Raw genomic sequence first — 16,428 nt, forward strand, 5'->3', positions numbered from 1 at the left:
GGAGTCAGTGAACGCGCTCAAATTCACGGCCACATTCTTGAGCGAGGCAGGCCCCGCTGGTGCCGCTGATGCCGCGCCAGGAACGGTGCCGCAGGTCTGCTCGCCGTCTAACCTAGGCTTGGTTCACCCGCGGGAGGGGAGGCGACGCCAACGGCACGGACTGCCCCCCGCAAGCCGACGCGGCAAAGGCGCATTAAACCCAGCCGAAACGGAGGAGCTCTTTGAGACCATCGCAGCGCTCAAGCGGGAGCTCGCCAACACAGCGCCCTCTGCGACCCGTCTAACCGGATTGGATTGAAAACCTTTATTCGTCGGCAGAAATTGGTTCAAGGTGAGGTCTTGGTCGCGCTAGATGGCCGTCAGCCCGTCGCTGACGGCGACCCCACAGCCCAGAGTTTGATCTCCAGGTCGAAGCTGAGCAGCATGGCCTCCCACTGCTCGGAAGTTAGGAGCTGAATTAGGTCCGGGAGCTGAATTAGGTCCTCCTGACATCTCCACAGGGTGTGGTCTAGTGTGGCTCTTTCGGCACATTTGTTATATTAGGGGGAGCATTTACCGGGGTACATGAGTAAAAGTACCACCACCATACTCCTCATCGGCTGATGATTTTTTAGGTCACATGGTTTTCTAATCTCGCACTGTTTGCTGCAGCTCAACACCTCTGCCTGATAGAGTATCTACAAATGAAGCTGCGCGGTGCACACTACATGGAATACGTTGTCTAAACCAAAACGAACAAGCTAAACTAGAACTTTCAATCCTACCGCGGAGTGCACAGGCACAACGAAGTTCGCTCGTGGTGTCACCCTAATAGAGGTGCTTTGTTAAGCACATCCTGGAGCGCACCCCGCAGCATTTGTTAGGCATATCCTGGCATTAGCGTAATCCACATTCTGTTACGTGATCTCATTAGAACGTCATCTCGGCGCAGACACAACGCCGAACACAGAACAAGGCGTAGGCTCCACATTCACGCTCAACGTCCATTAAAAGTGTTCGCAAGAATCTCGTTGCGCGCCAGGCTATCAAGGGAGCGTTACATTTTTCTGGAACTGACTGCATTGTCGTCGCCCTCGTCCCCACTCAGACTTCTCCACCTTCCTGACCTCATCTCCAGCACACGCGCGCCGCTTCATCGCTTCGGTACGTGCTGCTGGGAACTCTTATGTAAGCTTCTTTCGCGTAGCGTAGCTCAAGGGGGGTTGGGGGCGGGGGGAGCAGGAACAGCCAGTAGACCTTAAGGTTCCCAGAGGGTGTTGCCCTAAGCCGCGTAACTTTTTCAGTCTTCAGACTCGCGGGCCTTCTCTCTCGCGCGCGCACAACAAAAACAAGCATATGCGCAGCCCCGTGGAGAGCTCCGTGCGAGCGGGCGTAGTAGTAGTAGTAAATATTTATTGTGACAGAAATAAAATTTCAAAGGTATTAGAGGAGGCTGGAGTCCTTGGTTTAGGGTCCTATGGCCATCGCTGCCTCCCGTGTCTGACGAACCTGCTGGCGTCGGTCTTTCAGGTCGGAGCTGGACAGAGAGGCCACCCACTGTCCCTTTGTTGTTTGGAGGTGAGCTGGCTTATGTGCGATGCACCCCGATGTCACAGGGTAGGCGTTGGGCTGGCCGTCGAACCATGGGCAGTCGGGGCGGTATCGTTCAGGGAATATAATGCTGTCTTTGTAGCGATTGGGGAACCTGTTTGTCTGAAGTTGTCTCCGCTCCCTGGCTTCTTCTGCAGTCAGTTGTTTTTCAGGTGGTGGTAGGAAATGACACATGACACGTTCGTGGCGGAGTCTTGTGTTGAAGACTGTGGACATGGGTTGAATTAGTTAATTATTGTGGGAAATCTGTTAAGGCCCGATCGGTTTGCGTAACCTCTAGCTAGGCCAACGGCGACCTGATTCCCTTGCAAGCCTGAGTGTGCGGGGGTCCAAGTTATCTGGTGTTTGATGGATGTATGTCACTCAGGGTTGCCCATGACCAGCGGGAGCAATTTTTTATGCATTCTACCTGCAAGGAGGAGCCGACAAGCCGCATATGAATCGGCCGCGATATCGTAGGATCGGCCGGTAGCATTTCAGTGCTGTATGGCCAGGCTATCACCGCCACTTCTGTCTTCAGTATGCTGGAGTTCTGGACAGAAATGCTCACGAAGTTTGAAAACTCAATAAAAACCATTAAATAGCAGACTAGGGAGAGGCTCCTAGCACGTATTTTACAACACTTAGACCTTAACAAAAAGTCAGTCGAAAAGTAAAAGTGAGTTTTTACATTCTTATGAGATTGTTTCTCTTTAGGTTACAGCTTGTTTAATTCTCTGCGTGGCATGGCTAATATAAGCTGAAGTTTCTGCTTTTGTAAATTCTGTAAATACAAATATTCCTTTAATGGTCTGCTTTTGTGCGTCCTGAAGGAGCAGCGGCAGTCAGAGCTAGGCCCCATGCTCATGATCGCAATCGTTCTGGACAATTTGGCTCGACATGCGATGGAGCCATTGAGCAGGAATTAGCCCAAAGGCCGCAAGTTTTTTCAAAGACGGTCTGAGGCTGACGGTGCAAAGCCGCAGTTTCAGCTCGAGAGCAGTTTCAGTAGATATATGCAGGCAGTGCTGACCTCCTTGAACAGGAGCATGTCACGAGAAGAAAATCCCATAACAGAAGGGGATATGCCCGCATCTGTAGGAGTGCCTAGGAACCGCCCGTCGATTCAGCACCTGAGGCAGCTGACGCAGGTCCAGCTCAGGCTCCCTTGAAAGAGCACAAAGCAAGAGCAACCATAGGCGTTCCGTAAGACAACCTTGTGCAGTCGCGCGCCACTGCGTCCTAAGATGGGAAGAGCATATGTCGTAGCTTGGCGGCAGGCGCGTGGTTTCGGAAGGCAGAGGTAACACTTCTGGAGAGCGATGCAGCGATGCTGACGAAGCGAGCGACGCGCAGCTGACCTTCCATCAAAAATGTTGGCGCAGAACCATCTCAGAAGGTGCCAAACGGAAAAAAAACTGAATAGGCGTAAATGCTCCTCGCCGCGTAGGGCACTCCCGAAGGGGTGGTTAGATACTCTTAACAGGAGTACCTGGTCTTCTCCTCTGTTTGAAGCGGCGTTCTTGGATTGCTGGTAGCAGTAAAATGTTACCGCTCTCTAGAAGAGAGTTAATCCTGGAGTAAATGTTCGCCCTACAAAGGAGTGAGCATGGCAATTACTATAAGTATTATATACTCATTTGCAGCTCACCTTAAAGTACATCTCAGGAATGCATGCCTGTTCCTGTTAAGTAGGTTTTACAGAAAATCTCGATCCATTTCACTTATTATAAGGTGGCATTTATTGTCCAGACGAGTGTACCTCACTTGATAAGGAAGGCCATACGAGATGCAGCACTCCTATGGAAGCCTCACTTAAGAGCTTTGTGTCCCAGAATACATGCATCAATTAATTTACAGTGACTGATTTCAAACAATATTTACATTGGATAACATTCCAGCGAAGTGTCAGGCAGCTTGCTTTCGATGTTTAAAAAGAATCAACGCCTTGGTCCCTGTAGAAAATAAGATGAGTGCGTTGACCCACGCTCTCTTTGAGTATTCAATTTGAAATACGCAAAGGAATCAAACTAAAGTAGCCGCACTTGCAAGCAAGGAGGGCACCTTGAAAATTCTTGCTCTCATCATACAGGCATCTCATGCTATCATTGGTTACAAAGCACGACGTCAAAGGAAAGAAAGAGGAGAACAAAAATACGCGCTTAAAAGCAATTACACCTGTCAGCTTGAATTATGAGGTGCTTATAAACTGTAGTTTAAGTCAAGTTCGCACAAACAAATCAGAGGACATTTTTCAATAAGATAAATGCTGTTGATTTTTAAACGTTTTTCATTGCAAAACATTAGCTAGTAGTACATATAGATAATCTACTAGCTAGCACATATCTGTACCCTATTGGTGGCTGAACGCAGTTTTCAGGGCATTACAAGCTGCAGAGAGAGGCGCTAAAACGCAACGTCAAACGAGAACCTTTTCCCCATAACGCATAAAACTGCTAAAAATAAAGTGGTCTTACTGAGACACTACCGCATTCGCACCGCCTTTGGCTCCTGTCCTGAACTGAATGGGGCTAAGCAACAATTTTGTTTTTCACTGGTCAGAAGGTTTCTTACGCGTTCCAAACAACAGATCAAAAGTAATTATTGGAATTGGAGCACGCAAACAAAAGACGGCGCTTTGCACACAGGCACCGGAAGCTTGCATGCAATTTCCTAGCCGGGAGTACCTGCAGCCGCGCATTCTGAGGGTGTCCCCATTCTGCGTACAGGTCAAAGGAGGGTTATGGGCGATTAACACAGCAGGGGTAGGGAAGCTTTATTGTAATTTCTGTGGCATTGTTAGGAATTGAGAGCTGCCATCGGACTCTCACCTCCCAACCGCAACTTGTCTTCTGTTCTGCTTTGGTGTCACATTCTTGGCAAGGGTTGAAAAGAAAACATTCGACACTCTATTTGGCATCTGGTTGGAAAACGAATTTAAGCTAGAAAGAACGCCAACCAAGAATGTAAAAAAATGAACAACCGAAAAACACAACATTTCGGAACCTACTCGGTTCCTTCATCTGGTGCGAGAGCGGGCAAGTTGCACTTTGGCTCTTTCAAGCCTTCGGTTAGTCATCCGCCGGATCAGTGGACGTAGGCCACGGGGAAAGGAGGGGGAGGGGGTGAGAGGAAACTTTTCCTAGGCAGAAGTTTACATTGCCCCGCGTCTGCTGAATGGGTCATGAATCAAGAGCCCTCTGTGCGGGGGCCCGAGTTAGTGTCCAGTACAATAGTTCTCTCGAAGTTAATCCTGTGGTCTCACATGCCTTTCAGGGCTCCATCACAGCACTCCGTTCCTGTTCATTTGTTTGAAATAGGCTTTGCGGTGCTTCATTCTATCCGCGATGTACTTGGTTTCGACAATATATGACGCCGGACATTTCGAGCAAGGCGTCTTGTGTACCTGTGTATGCTTTATCGTTTTTTTTATTTCAATACTACTCGCACTTTCAAGCCTTTGCGTACCCGGCCGGAGTTACGTTTTACCTTTACTGGAGTGAGAATTCAGGGGGCACTTTGGCTCTCTAAAGTGCTGCAAGGCGAAAGCGTTTCCTGGCGCGCTGTTTCTTATTTACTTTTTGTTTTTCATGTTTTTTTATTTTTGATCCATTTCTTGTTTTTATTGTTTTTTATTTTTATTTTCATCTTACTTTATTTTTATTTTTGTTTTTTTTATATATTATTTATGAAACCTATGCATTCACTAGATGCGCCTTTATTCATGCTGGAAACTTGAGCCTTCGTGGCGGACTGGTAGCGTCTCCTCTTCAAATGCCAAAGGCCCTGGTTCGATTCCCACCCTCGGCGCAATTTCTTTTTAAGCAGTGACGCCGAAAGGCGGACAAATCTGCCGACGCGTCTGTCGACACTCCTGCGGACGCGTCTGTAGACCCTTCTGCCGACGCGTCTGTCGACATTCCTGCCGACGCGTCGGTCGCCATTCCTGCCAACGCGTCTGTCGACACTCCTGCCGACGCGTCTGTAGACCCTTCTGCCGACGCGTCTGTCGACATTCTTGCCGACGCGTCTGTCGACACTCCTGCCGACGCGTCTTTCGACATTCCTGCCGACGCGTCTGTCGCCATTCCTGCCAACGCGTCTGTCGACACTCCTGCCGACGCGTCTGCTAATGACAGTATGAGGCATTAAAGGCTTTCGCCTTAATATGGGCGACCAACTCGCTCCTTCACATAGCCAGGCTGCAGTTGCGCCGCGCCGCGCAACTGTGGCGCTACTGCCGCTGTGACGTCATACCAGCTGTAGATTATGGGCAACCAACTCGCTCCTTCAGAGAGCCCGGCTGCAGTTACGGTGTGTGCTTGCCGCGCTGCGCACCTGTGGCGCTACTGCCGCTGTGACGTCATACCATCTGTAGGTTATGTTTTCTTTCTCTCGTTCGCAACAACATCAAAAACAAAATATAAAAAAATACCGAAGACGCTTTGAGTCGTCGCGCAGCGGCGGCCTGTAGCCACGCTTGACCTGTAGACGCGGCGCACTGCGTTCCTTCAGTTCGAGGCGCTACGCTTTTGCTTTCGCAGCCTACCAGGCTTAACCAAAGCTAGGGCCCCGCCAATTTTTTTTTTATCAGGAAAGCAATGCTGGGCTAGGTTTTGAGCCTTCAGCGTCGTCCCGGCGGTTCCACGTTTTACCTTTAGCTTGGATAGATGGATGGAAAAAACTTTATTATCAATAAATTGGTGTTCTTGACCCTTACGGGTCACTGGGCGCCGTGGTCGATCCTTGGTCCAAGATGCCGCACTTGAATGCTGCCATCGTGCCTCGGCGCACAAGGAATCGTTGCGCTTCCTCGTCCTCGCTGGCCAGCAAGTGCTCCCTTTCAATCACACTCGGGTTTATTCTTGGCTCTAAGTCTGCCTTAGGGCAGGTCCATGTGATATGTTCTAGTGTAGGTTTACCCTGACACCACGGACATTCGTCTGCATATTGTGTAGGGAAAATCTTGTGTAGTTTGTGAAGGTACCGGTTTGTAGTCTGCGCCAGTCTACCGCCTCCTCTTTGGTGAGCCTTTTGTGTGGGGCTGGGTAGCGTTTCCGCTGACCCCTGTAATGATCGAGTATATCTGAGTACGTGGGGGTAACTGGGTCAAAGGTGCCTGTGGTGCAAAGTGCTGAGTCTGCTCGGTTGACGTATCCTCGAGCTAACTCGTCTGCTGCCACGTTGCCCCTCATTCCCTCATGTCCCGGAACCCACACTATACTATGTTTAGTGTTTTTGTTTCTTCTCGTCGTGTGTAGAATATGATTGGCGATGCTGTCGATCCTGCCTCTTGTGTTGTTTCTACATGCTTGTTTGGAGTCCGTCACTATAGTGAGGTTGTGTCCTGTTGCGTTGCCGTGCGATATTGCCAGAGCAATGGCGGCTTCTTCAGCTGCTTCTATGTTTGGGTTGTTTATCGTTGCGCTGGTTATTTCTTGCCCTCCTTCGTCTGTTACAACAGCGATTGTTTTGCGTTGGTATCGGTACTTTGCTGCGTCCGTGTAGACTACGTTGGGATTGTCGCTGAGTTCCCTGGTGAGTGCTCGGACTCTGGCTTGTCGTCTTTCATGATGTAAATTCGGATCCATGTGTCGTTGTATTGGTCTTACCCGGATGTTGTTTCTGTCTTCATTATTAATCTGTTCCTTGTCTCTTTGTGTACCTAGAGGTAGCTGTAATTTCTCCAGTAGGTGTCTTCCCGTTCTGGTTTGAGTGAGTCTGTCTAATTGCGCACTACGTTGCGCTTCTCGTAGTTCGTCCAAGGTGTTTGATACTCCCAGGGCCATTAGTTTTTCGGTTGGTGTGGACATTGGAAGTTTGAGCGCCGTTTTGTACGCTTTGCGTAGTATGGTGTCGATTTGTAGAGTCTCTTGCTTGTTTAGTTCGTGGTAGGGGAGGCTGTACGTAACCCTGCTCGTGACGAGGCTGTCAATGAGTCTTAGGGTGTCCTGTTCTCTCATCCTCTTCTTTCTACTGCTGATTCTTCGCACGATTCTGGCAACTTGCTCTGTTGTATTCTTAATAGAGGCAATGGTTTTGCTACATCGGCCTGTGTTTTGCAGCCACATTCCATGTACCCTGACTTCCGTTTTCTCAGGTATTGTCTCGTTTCCGAGTTTCAGGGTGATTTGGGAGTCGTATTTTCGTGTACCTTTTTTGATTCTTACATATTCTGATTTTTCTACTGAGCACGATAATCCTCTGGCCCTGGCGTATTGTTCAGTTTGGTCGATCGCTTTCTGTAGCTGCTCTTGTTTAGCTGCTAGGGAGCCTGTGGTTGTCCATATTGTTATGCCATCTGCATACATTCCGTTGCTGATGTTTTCTATTAAGGCGGAAGCCTTTAATGTCTCATCGTTGTAAGCAGCAGTTGTCGACAGAAAATGTAACGCTTTTCAATTGGTGGAAATGGTCGTGACGTCACAGTGCGCGAATTTCAAACGGGGCCAATTGTACTTTGGCTAGTAACCATGCAACCAATTGAAGGGATCGTGTAGTGATGCTCCAAGTAAGTGGGACTAAGCTTAGTTAATTGCTTAATTACCCAGATAGCCTAATTAGCTTTACTAGTCAGGCCATATAAATAAATAAAACCGATTAAGAAATTGGTCGAGCTCAGGAATCGAACCCCTGTCTTCGGCGTGAGAGACGAGCATGCTATCCACTCCGCCATGCCAGCTCGATGGTTTGGAATGAACAAAGGCGCGTCTAGTGAATACGGTGTCTTCACTCACTCTCATCCTCCTCCATTCCCTTCCGGCGAGGTTTGGGTGTCCACCGACAAATGTGGGACAGATACATTTCCTTTCCTCAAAAACCAATTTACCGACGAGCGAGGCGTAGAACCGAATGGGCGATGGCGTTCTATGGACTCCTTGGCAGCGTTGCAAGACGCTGTCGCGTTCCATTCTTAGGGGCGAAGCTTAACATCTTAACCACACATCAGTGACCACACTTTAGGTAAAAAAGTGCCCCCTGAATTTGTGAGACAGTTACTGCGTAATTTCCTTTCCTCAAAAAGCGTTGCGTTCAAAGGGCAAGGCATCGCGCCGAACGGGTGGTGGCGTTCCGTGGACTCCCTGGCAGCGCTACAACGCGCTGTCGCGTTGCTCTCCTAAAGCCGAAGCTTAAGGGTCATTAATTACCAGTTAATTAGTATTCAGGCATTAATCAGTAATTAACCATTAATGAGTGATTTGTCATCACTTAGTAATTAGTACTCAAATATATGTGACGCCACCAGTGCCGCAGAAACAGCGAAGGTGGTGCGGAAAACGCTTCCGCCTCTACCCACTTTAGACAGTCAAAGTGCCCCCTGAATTTTTTCGTCCAGTACTTTCGTGAGTCCTATCATCGCTATGTAGAATAGTAGCGGTGATATTACTGAGCCTTGCGGGGTACCCTTGTTTGGCACCGTGAAGCTCTCCGATCAGCTTGACCTGTTGTGACGTCACGCCAGACGGAGAGAAAACGGGGGCCCAACTCAGCTCGTCGCTGCTGTCGTAGCGGATCCGCGCCGCGCGGCGCAGTAGCTGCGTGCCGCTGCCACGAATGAAAAAAAATAATAAAAATAAATAAAATAATAAAAAAGTAAATATAAAAACAAAAACAAAAAATAGCAGAGGCTTCGCTTGGTTAAGCTTACCGGATTGCGAAAGCAAGGACGCTGAACCTGTTGATGCACCTAGGGGTGGTATTATACCGGTCTCGCCTTTTGCGACATGTCGCATTAGGGTGGGGCCTAAAAAAGTGAGTACAGATGCTCGAAGAAACGGAAACCGCCGCCGCCACTTTCGTCGACGGTGCTTTCATTCACTCCGAGAAGCGACAATTTACCACTGCTGATTTACTAGCAGCAGTAGTTTCCTATCTTTGATACCAAGAATATTTGCGATCACATGAAGTCTAATGTCCAAAAAATACTTGCAAAATTAATATAAACTCGCTTTACTTCATTTAAGTCTATAAAACACCGCGAAAAAGCTCCAAATCTATTTTTGTTTCGTTCCGGACGGTTGTGCTAGGTTTCGGCTGCGTTTCGCGCCGTTGCAGACGGTAGCAGTGTAGCTGGAGGTCCCATTAGGCTTGCGCGCTCCAGAATCGAGAGCGTATCTCAAAAACTAGGCTGAATTGCAGCTTAAACTTTATTGTCGAAGCAAGGTAAGTCATAGCGAAAAGCAACAACACCAGTAGTTGCCGATAAACATGCCGACCGAAATCGCAAGGACTGCTGAATTGGCTGAAGCGGGCGGCTCTCGCTTGGAAGGACGCCGCCATGTTTTCACGCTAAGGGCGCAAAAGCCGCAACTGCCGATTGCGTTCGTACGCTAACGCTATTTCCCCATTAGCGTTCTGCGCATGCGCACTCTTTACCCGCTATTCCGCTATGCACGCAATTACGCAAAGCCCGCAATACTAAAACTCTCTAATGTTCAGTTGTAGGTTTGTAAAAGTCGTGACATTGCTTTAAATGCTCTTTGGCTCGTGCAGACACTGTTTTGTTGCACTAACGTGCATTAAGACGCCTTGAAGGGTCATGTAGATGCGAGCGCAAGCCCTGCCAAGGCCATCTCGTCGCAGCGGGCAACGTCTGCTTCGTCGTCTGTTTACGACGGTGCAAAGTAAGTTCGCATGGCGAGTGGCAGTCCGGCTCAGCAGACAGTAGCCACAGTGCTGTGCTCTTCGACAGCCGGTATTGCCGCCGACAAGATTCGTTGGCCAGGGCAAACTGGTCGCGATGTCCGCGGATACGCCACTCTTCTTCGCAACTCAAAAACCAGGCAAGGAGAGTGGGATCCATGGCGCCTAGTATCAATTTCGTAGCCCGTCGCCCGCGCGAATCGCTTCAGCGCATTCCGTTGTTCGACTAAGCGTAGTAAATTGGGGCGACCTCACGATGACGTAGCAGGAAGGCGAATCCGTGTCGTCACGCCGCCGTCACCGCGGCTCGAGCCAATCAGCGAAGAGCGAATGGGACATGTCGCAAAAGGCGACACCGGGAGAATACCACCCTAGATGAAGAGATGTTGAACACATTCGCCTGGCTGCATAATATGCACGCCGTTTAGCTAAACATTGTTCCCGCTCTTCATCCGTTTCTTCCGCACGCCGCCGCTTCTTAGCTGCAGCACATCGTTGCAGCTTCACCTTACACACATCATCCGACATATCGTGGAGGATTCGCTAGGATGACTGCGACGAGCCGAGTTAAGGGGGGCGCTCTTCAACAGCTGGCATGACGTCACGTAGAGCGAGCGGCTCCCCCACGGCAGCGGTGCGTGGAGGATTCGCTGGGACGATCGCGACGAGCCGACTTTAGGGGGCCGCTTTTCCACATGGTATGACGTCACGTACAGCGAGCACCCCTCGCGACAGCGGCGCGCAGCTGCGGCATGGAAGATTCGTTAGGACGATCGCGACGAGCCGAGTTGGGGCCTCGCTTTTCCACAGCTGGTATGACGTCACACATAGGTCAAGCTAAAGGTCAATGGTGGATTCTCCAGGACGACGGCTTTAGCAATAAAAATGAAAAATATAAAACAAAGAAAGAAAGAAAAGCTGAGCATGGTGGCAATTGCCAACACCCCGTTTCAAATGGGGCGCTCCTGTCCATCCATCCACCCATCCAGCGGTTATCCGCAGCCTCGGCCGCCGGCTTTGGCCGCGTAGCTTGGAGCTTCTAGACAATTATCCGTTAGCGTCAGCCGCTCGTTTTGGCGACCGAGGCACCCATAAATCTCCCAGCACGTGGGGGCCGTCGTGTGGTGAGTATAACGCCGTGTAAAACAAACGGGCAAAACGTTGATACACATAAGCTTTACTAAGAGCACTACCAAGACACACCACCAGCCAAACCAGGCGCAGCCAGGGCTATTGCTTTCGCAACTTACCGGGCTTAACCAAGCTAAGCCTCTGCCAATTTTTTTGTTTGCGCATGGGCGTCAGTAGCATCGAAGGAGATTTCAATATTGCTTACCCCTATACACGACGATGAAAATACGGTCTTTTGGATCTCTGCAGGTTCACGTGAAGATAGAACGAACGACCGAGGGGCCGTCGGTTTTGAGAGACCTGACTCGTCACACACACCGTCTGCCGGCGCGGCGGAACGGCAGCGGCCAACATTTCTCGACTGCTTTGAAAATGCTTCGAGTATTAAGGAAAATAAATAATTACGCATAAATGTGTTCGAAGTATAAGGCAGCATTTCTGCGAAAGTCACCTTGTGCGGCATACGCGGATGCCTAAAATGTTTTGACTTTCGAGCTGTTTTTTGTAAAATAGGAACTTCTAGAAGCACAAGTAATAATTTGCTGATTTTTATCGATAGTTGAACAAAATGCGTGTCTGGGGCCGTGCTAGTTCACTGTTGTAAGGTTTTTCTCGGTGTATTGCAATCCCTCTCGCACTCAACCCTGCGTGTGTTCTGATGTTTGAAGCGCAATTGCTCCGTATCGCCTGTCTGTTGTATAATATTTGAGGTTTTGCGAGCCTCTGAGTCTGGGCTATTCTCGGCATTGCAACCAGAAAAAGCCGGGCTCTAAGCGACCATCCCCCTTCTTCACATGGTAGTTGGATTCCGATTGAGCTGGTCGAGTTAAGCCGCGTACATCCCTTATCAGATTGCCTTACTACCCCCCCCCCCCCCCTTTCGCTCGCTTTAAGCCTTGTTTGGTACGTACGCTATCGGTGTGTGATTACATTGTTCCAAATTAAGTCAGTACATGGTGGAGCAAGCAATAAGCAACGCCGTGAAAAAGAGGAGAAACTTGTTTACTGAACAGCTGTCGTTTCCAGCAAATCGTTCGCATTACGAACCGATAGATCAAATAATGGCAGGTTGCGTGACCACATCAGTTTACTGAAACCGAAAAGAAGCGTGTAATCTTTGTATTCTGTACGGTTATTGTGCGTGCTTCGCAGCGTTACATAAACGCACGGTACATGATGGAATTAATGTCAATATTTGTGGTTAGGACAAATAAGAAATAGCTGCGCTAATACTGTCGTACTGGTTGTTTCGGATTTTTTATCGTGGCTATTCTTTGTTTTGCGCGATATTGCTACATGAATAAAGTAGTGCATCAAGTCTACTCTTTGTGTTGTCTGCTTGCGTGGCATGGGTGGAGCACAGTGGATGCATGGCACATTGTTACCGTCGTTCTATGCCTGCACATCAGTCTAGGCTCCCATTCTGCAGAAAACCCTTTGTCGTTGACGGCGACGGTGTTGCTTGTACAAAATCAGGTCGCCCACTTACCACCAAGGTCGCGCGAACATGTGCTGTGATCGCTGCCTGCCCACCGTGCCAGGTCATAGGCGACGACAAGCATCTTTTTCGATCACTGTGTGCTTGACTGCTAGCGAAAAATTATACTCAGCAGCAAGCGCACCAGATTGGCAGATATTTTGTCTCAATTACATACAAATGTTTATTAGCGCGAGTTACCTCACTTTGTTTCAGAAATGATCCGAATTTTATGGCCACCGACGTCTGATGAGCGCTTTCATGGTACATTGTAAACTATTTTTGGTGCGCCCAGACTGTTTTGTTAGTGTATGCTAGGCTAATTCAATTTTGCTTATCCTAGAGGCGTCAGGGGATATTTCTGCCCCTTCTTCTGGGTTACTTTTTGCGCATCTAGTCTTTGTAGTTCTTCCCGATATACACCTGTATTTTCCACCTTGAACCGAACTTAGCTGAGTTATGGCAGTTTCATTCCTCACTCTGCATATTTTTATTTAAAACAACAATATTTTGGTTTTGTTGGCTTTTCAAGAAATCTGAGCCGTGGTAGCATTAGGAGTACGATGCAGGAGTGGGCAAAAAGATGTATTTCAACTTTATATCTGAAAACTACCGAATCAATGCTGAAATACTCCCTAAAACTTAGCTTAATGGTACTAAAGATGCTGAAGAAAAGGCACAGGGATGGCCGAAAAACATATAAAGAAAATTAGGCAGTGGCTTAGCTGTGGTTAAGCCTGTATATATAAGTGAAAAGCTGCAGTTGTGCTTGGTTTGACGTCGTGGATGTCGCAGTTTGCACACAATGCACTCGGAGCACCCGATCACGGTGGAGGCGTTCGGCTGTCCCACACTGCTTGAGCGGAGGCGGAGGAGGAGACGGTAATCGGCGCGATAAAAATTCAGGGGACACTTTGGCTCTCGAAAGTGCTTCAAGGCGAAAGCGTTTCCTGGCGCACAGTTTGTTTTATTTTTTTATTTTTCATATTTCATTTTTCTTTTATATTATTTTTGTTTCTTTTCTTATTTTATTGCTTTTTTAATATTTTGTTTTTCATACTTTCTTTTTCCGTATAATTTTTATTTTCGTTTCTGTCGTTTTTTTTTCGTTTTTATTTTTTATTTTCTCATTTCATTTTTATATTTCTTTTCTTATTGGTATTTTTTATTTTCCCTTTACTTACTCTTGTTTTTATTCTTATTTTTACTTTTTCATTACTTTCATTTCTTTATGAAACCCACGCATTTTCTAGATGCGCCTTGAGCCTTCGTGGCGGAGTGGTGGCGTCTCCGTTTCAAAGGTCAAAGGCCCTAGTTCGATTCCCAGCCTCGACGCAGTTCCTTTTTTGAAGCAAAAAGCTTTACTAGGTTCGTCAACACCGCGCTTCGCGTGAGCCGGAGGCCAGATTTGCCACTTGTGCGCATGCGCGAAACCAAGCGACGTCACGTGCAGAGCAGGTGGCCGCCTACTCCGTAATAAAAAGAGGATAAAAATAAGCACAGAAACGAGAATAAAAAAAAGAAATGAAAGGAATAAAATATCAGAAATAAAAAAAATTAAATAAAGACTAACAGCGCGCCAGGAAACTCTCATATCTCAGTGGACAGCCCAACCGCGCCGTAAGGGAAGGAAAATTAGAAGAAAATTAGTTTTAAGGAAACGAAACGACACCTGTCTCATATCTCGGTGGATACCCGAACTGCGCCGTAAGGACCTTAAGGAAGATGACAAGAAAATTGGTTTTAAGGAAAGGAAATGCCTGTCTCTCATGTCTTGGTGTACACCCGAAAGGAATGGACACCACAGTACATGTCTCTAAAGAAACCTTCCAAGACAGCACCGTATTCAGTACACGCGCGTCTCCTCCTCCGCCTCTGTACAGGCAGTGTGTGGACGGCCGAACGCCTCTGCCGTCTGGCGCAGACTGCAGACACACTCTCTTCCCTCACCCCTTACCCTAGCCCACTATCATCCCTCCTTCCCCACTCCGGCATGCGCCCTATGCCCAGAACCCTTCGCCTCTTCCCTCCACATCCTTTCCCTCTGCCCGGCGGACCCTCCCCCGCGGGACCTAGAGAACCTCAAGACCTGGGAGGACTGGGAGAGCCTGCTGCGCTCGGAGGACCCGGCCGTGCAGACCATCGCAACCGGCCGTGCTGCCAGTGTTATGGACCTTAGGAACATAAACACTTGAGTGCAGTGGGGTCGTGCCCCGAATTCCTTGTGCAATAAAGTTTTTTCTCTCTCTCTTATCGTGGTGCTCCCAGTGCATTGTGCGCGAACTGCGACAGCCATGACGTCAAACCAGGCCTAACTGAACCTTTTCCCATGTATATTGAGGCTCATCCACAGCTAAGCCACTTCCAATTTTTTAAGTAGTGACGAGTCGGAGGCGACGGCTGCGGTCACCTGCGCCTTCCGTGACGTCAATCGGTTTCGTGCTTGCGCAGAAGTGGCAAATGTGGGCTCCGGCTCACGCGAAGCGCTGTGTTGACTAGCCTACTGAAGCTTTTCGCTTCAAAAGCAGAAAATATTCCGCCAGAACCCCACATCAGTACACGCAACTACGGAATCCGACATCATTTTGTGAAACAACCGAGTGGTAAAAGCTGCTAAGCCGGAGCCAAAATGCTAGTCCAGAACACCTGAAGAAGCGGTTTCCTGGGAAAGGCCAACTGATAACGCTGCAGGCATGAACAAACTAATTCTTTTTCAGGACTGTACAGGGGAACATGACTTCGGAATTCAAAGTTTAACACAGCTGCAAGTTTACAAATGTGTATATTAAAGTTGGTTGGAAAATCATTCAAAGGGTGTTGGACTAAATATATGAAGTTGGTGGAATTAGATCTCTTCGAAAAAAACGCAAAAGTGATGCGCTTGCGAATCTAAAAACGAGGAAAGTAAAAGGCAGTAACAGAGAAGGCTGCAGAATAGGCAAAGGTTCCTAAAAACAAGATCTAGGTGTAAGTCCTGAAATAGCTATACAGGAAGGTGGTGATAGAAAAAAGGAATGTAGGGGCTTGTGAACGAGAGGGAAAATCTAATCAGATGCAACCTGAAGGGAGTGCAGTCTCATTACCTGAAAGGGGAAGAGAGGGCATGCTAACGCATTCAGCTTAGAGATTGGGAATCTTGGCAGCTTCAATCATATCGCGCGCCGACTTATTCCGTCATTTTTTTTTTCAAAATTGTCTTCTCTGCGAAAACGGGGAAGTAAAGTTGACCACTGCCATATTTGCTGTGATGATCAGGCCAATTGCTCAGTTCTTACTCTTTTCAATTGTTATCACGTACCTCTGACCTTTCGTTTATATATACATAATTTGTTCGGCCGATGTACGCCTTGCCATAAGAAAGTGATTTAGAACACATCATGTCATACGCGAATGGGGAAAAGGAGTTTTATATCCGCGTTGCGCAACAGTGTCCTTTTTTGCTTTTTATGCCCGTTTACATTTCGGGAGCGAATTTGCAATCTGTGAAAGGCTGAAAATGTCAAGTCTATTCCTGTGTTTCTAGTTTTGTTAAGATTGAAATAAACACTCTGAGCTTGCGGGAAAAGTACTAGCTTTGCGTTGCGGTGTCGCACTTGAGCGGAGGGTCG

The 16,428-nt window shown here is 48.2% G+C and overlaps 1 protein-coding gene across 1 annotated transcript in view; it reads left to right on the forward strand.

Moving 5' to 3' along the window:
- Positions 1–11,755, forward strand: part of LOC149327083 (uncharacterized) — a 40,299-nt gene extending 28,544 nt beyond the window's left edge. Inside the window, exon 8 of the mRNA XM_089564780.1 lies at positions 11,593–11,755. The gene's annotated coding sequence lies outside the window, so the exon portion shown is untranslated. The remainder of the gene's footprint in view (positions 1–11,592) is intronic.
- The last annotated feature ends 4,673 nt before the right edge of the window (positions 11,756–16,428 follow it).

This window comes from Amblyomma mixtum, chromosome 10 (assembly GCF_055824585.1).
Source record: "Amblyomma mixtum isolate Tamu chromosome 10, ASM5582458v1, whole genome shotgun sequence".
NCBI lineage: Eukaryota > Metazoa > Arthropoda > Arachnida > Ixodida > Ixodidae > Amblyomma > Amblyomma mixtum.